Genomic DNA, 8,842 nt, shown 5'->3' on the forward strand with positions numbered 1-8,842 from the left:
TGAATGAAGTACAATTCCTCAATGGAATACAACTGCGCTAATTAGCTCATTTGTAGTCCATTGACACTTTCTTCATCTCTCCAACTGAAAGCCCGTATAGCAGAGGGGTAACTAAAGCCTTTAGTGCCCCAGTGCAAGAAACCATGAAGGGTCCCCCTTGCCCCCAGCCAGGGCCCTTTCAACTGATCCTGAGGCCCAGGGGCAGCAGGACCTGAACAGGAGAATGGCTGGGGTGGCATATAGAGGAACAAATCCCCTCCATTTTCCTCCTGAAGCTGTTGAATGCCTGCAGGTGGGAGAGGAAGAGAAGCCGGCTTTCAGTGGCTGCAGGAGGAAAATGGAGGGGATTTGTTCCTCTATATGCCACCCCCACAGCCCCACCTGTCCAGGTGTACAGGGGCTATGCATGGGCCCCCTAGAGCATGACGCTGGGTAACAATTGCAATTCCTGTAGTTACGCCCCTGGTCACATATAATACTCTATTGCCATATGGGGGGTCATATACATATTATAGGGTATTAGTACCCCCAGGGTCAGTCATATATTAGGGGGTCATAATATACACTCACTAGCCACTTTATTGGGTTCACCTTGCTGGTGCCAAGAAAATATCCCCCACACCATTACACCACCACCAGCCTCAACCATTGATACAAGGCAGGATGGATCCATGCTTTCATGTTGTTTATGCCAAATTCTGACCTTACCATCTGAATGTTGCAGAAAGCAGTCTGCCCATTCTCCTCTGACCTTTGACATTAACAAGGCATTTTCGTCCACACAACTGCTGCTCACTGGATATTTTCTCTTTTTTGGACCATTCTCTGTAAACCCTAGAGATGGTTGTGTGTGAAAATCCCAGCATATCAGCAGTTTTTAAAATACTCAGACCAGCCGACCTGGCATCAACAACCATGCCATGCTCAAAGTCACTTAGGTCCCCTTTCTTCCCCATTCTGATGCTCGGTTTGGCCATGTCTTCACCATGTCTACATGCCTAAATGCATTGAGTTGCTGCCATGTGGTTGGCTGATTAGCAATTTGCGTTACCAAGAAACTGAAACGGTGTACCTAATAAAGTGGCCGGTGAGTGTATACTTATTTATATTTATATGCCCCCCCCCCCGCTGGAGGTTAGTCATAGTAGGTGGTTGGATGCAATTAAAACTTTGTTGACCCTCATCAGCTCCTCTACCCATCCCCCTTCTTCTGGGACTTATAGTTCAGCCTTCTTTGGATCCCCTTCCCCCATGACAGGTTTTCTTTCCCTCTCCCACTGACCAGTGTAAGGGTCAGGGACAGTAAGGCGGATCTGGCTCAGTGACAGGGTGGCAGGGTTACCAGTCTCTAATCACCTACCCCATGACTTGTCCCTTTTCCCCCTCCCACTGAATGGTATATGGCTCAGGGACAGGAGAGCAGGGTGGGCTCAGGGGAATGGGGTGGGGTTAATAATAACATAACTCTGCCATGCTATCACTGTCCCGGGCTGCCCTGTGGCAGTGGCGGTGGGGGAATTGGGTTCATTGACAGTGCTGATATGGGGGGAAGGCATCAGTCAGTGGCAGTGCTGATATGGAATCCCTCAGTCAGTGGCAGTGCTGGTATGGGGTAATAGGTTCAGTGTCATTCACTTGCAGAGTCTCAGTGTATCTCATGCATCCTTCCTTCACGTGTCTCCAGTGACACCTATTCTAACATGGGGTCTCCTCACACGGCGGAGATCTCCTCCTCCTTTACTCTACTGGCCCGGTCCGGGCCAGTTGGCTTTTTATTTCAGTCTCCACCTCACGACATGGGCATCCCCCTACCCTACTGAACTTAATGGGTGGGTGGAAAGGATGGGTGGGGCGGTCCAATGTGTGGATATTGTGTGCCTGTGAGTGCTCAGTGTACCAGCTCCTGTCTCATATTGGTAGAAAAACCCTTGGGCAGCGGCAGGCGGCATGCAGCAGACAGTGGGCAGCGAGCCCCCCCACAGTTTTAGAACTCCAGGGCCCAGTCACAAGTGCAACCTTTGAGACCCTCGTAGTTCCGCCACTGCCGTATAGAGGTACAGGCAGAGAGCTGGGGGAAGAGTTTGCAGGACCCACTGATCGCGGGTGCAATGCCTTGCAGGCTACTGTGAAAACAAATAATAAATGCTGTACTTTCCTGCAAGAGGGCTGTGTGTGTTTTTGGTGTGCTGCATCTCCTGGATTTTTCCAGGAACCCAGGGAGTTGTGGTAAATGGAATTAAAGGGTCCTGTGCTTGCATTTGAGAATGGTGAGTAATCAGGCACTCTGCTCCAGTTCTCACTGAATTTATGGAGACTGGGCATACTGGGGTAGATTTACTAAAGCTGGCGCACTCCAAATTTGGTGCAGCTGTGCATGGTAGCCAATCAGCTTCTAACTTCATCTTGTTCAATGAAGCTTTGACAATAAAACCTGGAAGCTGATTGGTTTCCATGCCCTTGGTCTATCCATTAGCCCTTATGCACACTTGATGTTTTTACGGCTGCTGTTTTAGGCATTTGACATTATTTTCTACAGTCAATAAACTCCTCAGCATGTTACCCTATGTGTTCATGCACACATGGGCTTGTAATCAATGTTTTTTGGCTGTGACGTTTTTTGGCAGGAAAAAAAACCCCAAACTAGTGGGTTTCTAGAGGAGTTTTTCAGCTGTAAAAACGCTCTAACGCTGAAATACGCGGCAAAATGTCTCAAACCAGCATTATTGAACCTTCTTTTGGAAAAAAAGGCTAAAAAACGCAAATGTGGAAAAGCGTGGGAAGATGCCGCTAATCGCGGCAAAACACCGCTAAACCCTAATGCACAAATGTTAAAAAAGCTGAAAAACTCAAGTTTTTAACATGACTTTACACAGCTAACGTTACCAGCGTTATCAAAATGTCAAGTGTGCATGAGGGCTTAAATACATGTGCCTCTACTATGGGGCCTCTCAAAATTTGTAGAGTTAGGACTACAGAATATCAGGGTGCCGTGACAAGGATCTATAGATTGCGCATGTGTTTGCAAATGTGTGCTAACTAAACCCCTGTTTTTAAATGCATACTTTTAGGTTAATTCGGTTTGTTTGCAGGCTGGCTGGCAAGTTGAGCTGGGAACTTTTCTCTTTTGTTGTTTGACATGCGTCGCCCGTCCATGTGTTCCATGCTGTGAAGGCCAGTTCTAGACTAGGGCAGTTGTCTTTTTGTGTTCTATGCACAGTTGCATCAGATTTTGCACTCTCCAGTTTTAGTAAATATGCCCCACTGTCTCTCTCTGCACCCAAATCAAGGAAAGGAGGGGGGGGTTAATATAGAGTATTTCTTCTAGAAAGAAAAAAGGAAAAAATGCTTTGCCTGTTTGTGACTATCATGCCGAGATTGGTGAATAGGCCCATCTCTACTACATATATAATTATTAGTTTAGTGCATGAGCTTAAAAAAAAATCTGTAAAATATTTTAATAATTCAGGAAAGAAACTTTTCCAGAGCGTTACGGGCTGTCAAATGCTTGCCACCACAGATTTGTTGTAACAGTCTTCTTGTGTACATAGAGGTGCAGTATGTTAAGATTCAGCTAGAAAACTGTATGTTCTATTAGACTGCCTGCTTTGTAGCATCTTTTACCTCCTTGGGGCCTATGGACTGAACCAATAAGTCATGATTTTAGCCTGGAGACACAGAGCAGTTGCTGCTTAAAATAGATTTAAGAGCCCCAGTGGGTGAAATGATGACAAATAAACACATTTTGGCGATTCAAGGAAGAAATATGATCCCTATGGCCTTTATTAGGTATACTGCTAGCAGAAAATCCTGCTTCGTTAAGTCTAAGAATGGCTGTAAGTCTTTTTCCTTGTGTTTGAGGTTGATTTATTATTCAATGCAGCTTCAACATCTCTTGTGCATGGTATGTAAATGCAAATTATAACTGATTGGAGATGGACTTACTGTCCATATATAATGCAAACAAATACACTGCAGAAGGCTTACATCACCATAATTATTTATTATTTATACTGCATGTATGTGTTTATATATGTATATACATTTGTATCGTTAAAAAACAACTCTAGGTCACCATATTTTAAAGAAACTTTTTTGTGTGTGCCTTTATTTCAAATTCAAGAATTGTGGTTTTCCTTTTTATATTTTTGTTTTTATTTTTTTCTTCTTTATTTAGTATGTTTAATTATTGAAAATAACACATTTAAAATGTTAGGTGTATTGGCAGGTGGATATAAGCAGACGTGTGTCACATCTTTTTACCTTTGATTCATCACATTTAGGTCCAAAAAAATGGAAAAAGATTCAAACCTTTTTGCTTTTTTTCAGACCTAGAAAGACTCGGAAGTATTTGGATGCAAAGGGGCGCACGTCCATGTACATCTATCTGCCCATAGGCAAAGACTGAGCTTCTGTTCAAATTCGCCTGAAAAACAGGTAGATCTTGTGGGACCTCCAGCTTAAAAGGATGTTAAAGTGTTTGTATATTCTAAACAAGCAGTAAAAGAACTAATAAACACCTCTGTATCTATAAGCATTATGAAGAAATTATTTTTTTTAAATATGACTGCAGATCTTGGCAGTCTTCCAGTCCTTTTAATGTAAACAAACAGCAGGTGTTCCTGAATTGTAATGGGCTGAAACTTGACTTCAAAGTCTTTGTTGTGATCTTTGAGGATCTTTGAGAATGAAATAAGTTCATATTAAAACCAGATTGGTGAGAGAGCTTGTTTTAAATTTAATTTCTGCTAGTTAAATCTGAACTCTAGGTACAAAAACACTTTACCTCAAATGCAGTATATTCAGACAGAGAATTTAAATCCACTTTGTGTGCACAAAATTTCTTTGCAAACACAGTTACCTTAGCATCAGTAGCATCGACTTACATCATCACTGGGCTGTACATAGCCTGTGCAGAGAGCAAAGCTGTGGGAAGGACACAGCAGGCCCCACCTACAACAGGTAGGGGTGGGGACAAGACCAGTCACCCCGCACAAGGAGAGAGAGCAGCAGTGACCGGTCTTTTTTACGGCCACTGCACAGAGCTGAAGTTTACACTTTCTGCACAGATCTGGAAAAGAAATACACAAAGCACACTGAGTAAAGTAAAAATACACACGACTCTTGCATTTAGACAGTCATTACTGGCTTAGGCCCCGTTAACAACTGGCATTTTGGGATCTCAGGCAGAATCGTTGTAATTCTGCCTGTGATCTCAAATCGCACTGCCAAGTGGCAAAATGCACCACGTATGTTCAGATAGAATTCATTTTTAATTTCACCAAAAACGCGGTGCAGTTCTGCTGCGATTGTCATGTAATAAGTCTCACTGCAATTGCAGCAAATTACATTGCGCAAAGCTTGTCACCCAGAAAAGGGCAGGAGCCTCTTTTGGGTGCGACAAGTTTCATGTGAGGTTGTTTTCCACAATTGCAATGCAATTTATTACAATGCAAATGTGGCAGAACTACACTGCATTTAGGTGCCATTAAAAATGAATGACGTGTTGCGTTTTGCCACTATTGCAGTGCGATTCTTAGATTGCTGGCAGAATTACAGCAATTCTGTCTGAGATCCCAAAATGCCAGATCTGAACAGGGCCTAAGCTGAAGTCTGGGATAAGTAATTATTGTCTAAATGCAAGAGTTGTGTATATTCTTTCTTTATTCTTGATCACCCATCAGAGGGGTGAGGGTCTTTATAGAGCATATGTATGCACGTATTTAGTTTAACTATCATATTTTTTTATTTTCATTTTTTGATCGCTTTTCAGAGATGTGAAAGTCTTCATAGTGCTCATAAAGGTATAGGGGTTCACTTAGCGCAGTATCCATTTGAATGAGATCCCAAAAAGCCAGATGTGAAAGGGGCCTTAAAGAATATTAAATAATTGATTTTGTCTGTTACATTGGTACAATCTACCTACTGTAACTATGCACCTGAAACCTAAAATATATTATAAGTATAATCAGCTTGAACATCCATACTGGAATTTTTTAACTGTGTTCACATACAGTGTGCAGGCGCTTTTTTCACCTGAATCTAAAGGTCTATTTCTACTTTTCATCTAGCACCTGCAAACTGTGTGAAAATGTGTTCACACATTAAAGAATAAATATACTTTTAGCTGCTTTAATATTTTCAGGTATAGTGTGCAAAAATAACCTTCTCCTTTATTATTTTCTAATTTTTTTCAGTCTTTTGCTTTGAGAGGTGACATCAAGGGTGCAGCTAATTCAGCAATACAGACATTATGGGCTACAATAAGGAAATGTATATGCAAGAATGCATTGATGCTTACAGACTGTCATTTTTATCCATATGTAAAATATCATCATGATATAATCATGACTAATATCTACAAATAGTGAGTATAGTGAAAGTTATTAGTTACCATGAAGTAAAGCATTATTGTGGTTTGTCACAGATACAATGGTCCTCCATATTCCACAGCACAGCACAACGTAGGTTTCTCATAGTTGGAATGAGTCAGCTAACAAGGTGATTTTAATCCAAAAGTGAAGCAGATTTTTAGCCATAGAGTATCACCCATAGCAGTTATATAGACTCCTTGGTGCTCTGCAGGGTAGTGGGAATGGGTTTGATTTACTAAAACTGAAGAGTGCAAAATTTGGTGCCAATCAGCTTCCAGTTTTTTGTCAAAGCTTAATTGAACAAGCTGAAGTTAGAAGCTGATTGGTTGCCATGCACAGCTGCTCCAGATTTTGCACTCTCCAATTTTAAAATCAACCCCACTGCACAGAAGCAGCTAGGTCCATAAATATATGCACCACACATCACCGACATCATAAAACATGTACATAAATCAATTGTTCTAGGTATACTGTATAATTTATTTAACCTTCACCCTTTTGCAGTAAATGGATGCTTATCCTCAGATGTTGACCCCTAAAATCACAGGAGATCAAAAATAGCCCACATTGGATAGCATTATCAGGTACTTTGAACTTATTGAGATGCCCTTACTAACTGGAGGTGGAAGAGCCATCAATATATGAATCTGTCTCATGCAGTGGTGTATTTAGGTTTTGTGCTGCCCTAGGCAACACAAAAATTTGCACCCCCCCCGCAGAAAGAGCCAGACATTGACCAAGAACACCCCTGCATTCCACCTGAGCCTTCCACTACCACTGCCTTCCATACACCAGCCACCATCCCCCATGGTGAGAGAGAGAGAAAGACATTCACCTTCGCATCTCCGGACATCCCCAGGAACATGAATTGGGCTGTGCATACAACGTCATGAAACCCACAGCATCTCTCGGAACCCACCAGGCCCCCATGCCGTGTGTGTCCCTTCTTCCAAGGGGCAGTGCTGCCCCCCCTGAAAAATGCCACCCTAGGCAAATGCCTTGTTTGCCTTGTGGTAAATACACTCCTATCTGTCTGAGTTCATACTGCCATGTAATCTGGTCACTCTGAATCTGACCTGGTGCTATTGGACCCCCAGAATATTTATAGAGAGCACCAGATATTTCTTCTGTTTATTTGTGAGTTTTTATAAACTATCAGGGAGAAAGTGAGGAGGTTGTGTTCTGACCATTAGAAAGGGATTGCTGTCTATCTTCTATTGTAGTGGCTCTATTTAAGGACAGATAATGCTATCCCATGTGGGCTGAATTTGGCCTCTTCTGATTAAGAGGTCAGCATCTCAGGGCAAACATCCATTTACTGCAAAAAAGTGGAGATGGAGGACATATTACGTTGCTGTTTGCCAAAGAAGAAGACATAATTAATATCACTTCATATGACTCTCTGTGAGAAATTGGTGCACGGTTTGTGTTTGGATTGGTGGACTTTCCACAGTTTACTGTATATGTTTATTCATCTTTAAGGCATGGATTGATCATCACATCACATACTGCACTCTATAAAAATATATATATATTGGACTTTATGACAACAACATAGCAAAACCTCCTGCACAGGAGTGTGATTGCTAAACACCAATTATTCCTGCGTATCAGCATGTTAGCGGAAGATGAGGATACACCGCGCTCTGCTGCCCTCTCATGACTGGGGATGCCTCAATAGCTTACTATAGAAAATACAAAGAAGAGAGGGTGCACCAGCCCAGCTCATTATCCCAATATCACATTGATTAATACTTCAACATAATTGTATTCACAAATACTGTGATATCAAACCCATCAGAGAAACCAGCTCAATCTACTGCACATGCTCCTCAGCTTGGAAGGACACCACCTGGATCCTAGCTGACTTACGCATTTTGAATAGAGCACCCTGAGGAAGGGGGTGCTACCCACAAAACGTGTAAGCCAGGCAGGATCCAGGTGGTATTCTTTGATGCTGATGCTTACTCTGATGGGCTTTGATATCAGAATATATTGGATTGTTTTTGCATTTAGTTGTGTATGAATAAATAGTAATTTATATTTTATGTGTAATTTATCATTCACTTGGTTGTATCAGTTCACACGATGAAGTGCTGCACTGTTAAAGTGTTACTAAACCCAGGACCCTGCATTCACTATATCTGGTCTCCCACAGTACACAGAGCATGGAAGTGCAATTATTTTAGTAAATGTAAACTGCTAAATACCATTTCTCATCAGCAGTCAGAGCAGTCTTGTGACTTTTATCAGTGTTCAGCAGAGCACGTTAAAGCTTGTAGGAGGACTTTTCATTCTGCTCTAGGAGGATGCAGAACCCCTTACCTCTGTCTGGGCATTGCTGAATGGCCCTGTGCTGTGCCAATGTTAAATCCAAGGATTCTAGACCTACTAAAGTTTCTTATTTTGTCATTGAGAATTGCATCCCCAAGATAAACCAATCATCTGTCAGTATAGTATGAAGATTTATG

This window comes from Staurois parvus, unplaced genomic scaffold, assembly GCF_062004578.1.
Source record: "Staurois parvus isolate SC_StPar_1 unplaced genomic scaffold, SC_StPar_1.0 ptg000230l, whole genome shotgun sequence".
Taxonomy (NCBI): domain Eukaryota; kingdom Metazoa; phylum Chordata; class Amphibia; order Anura; family Ranidae; genus Staurois; species Staurois parvus.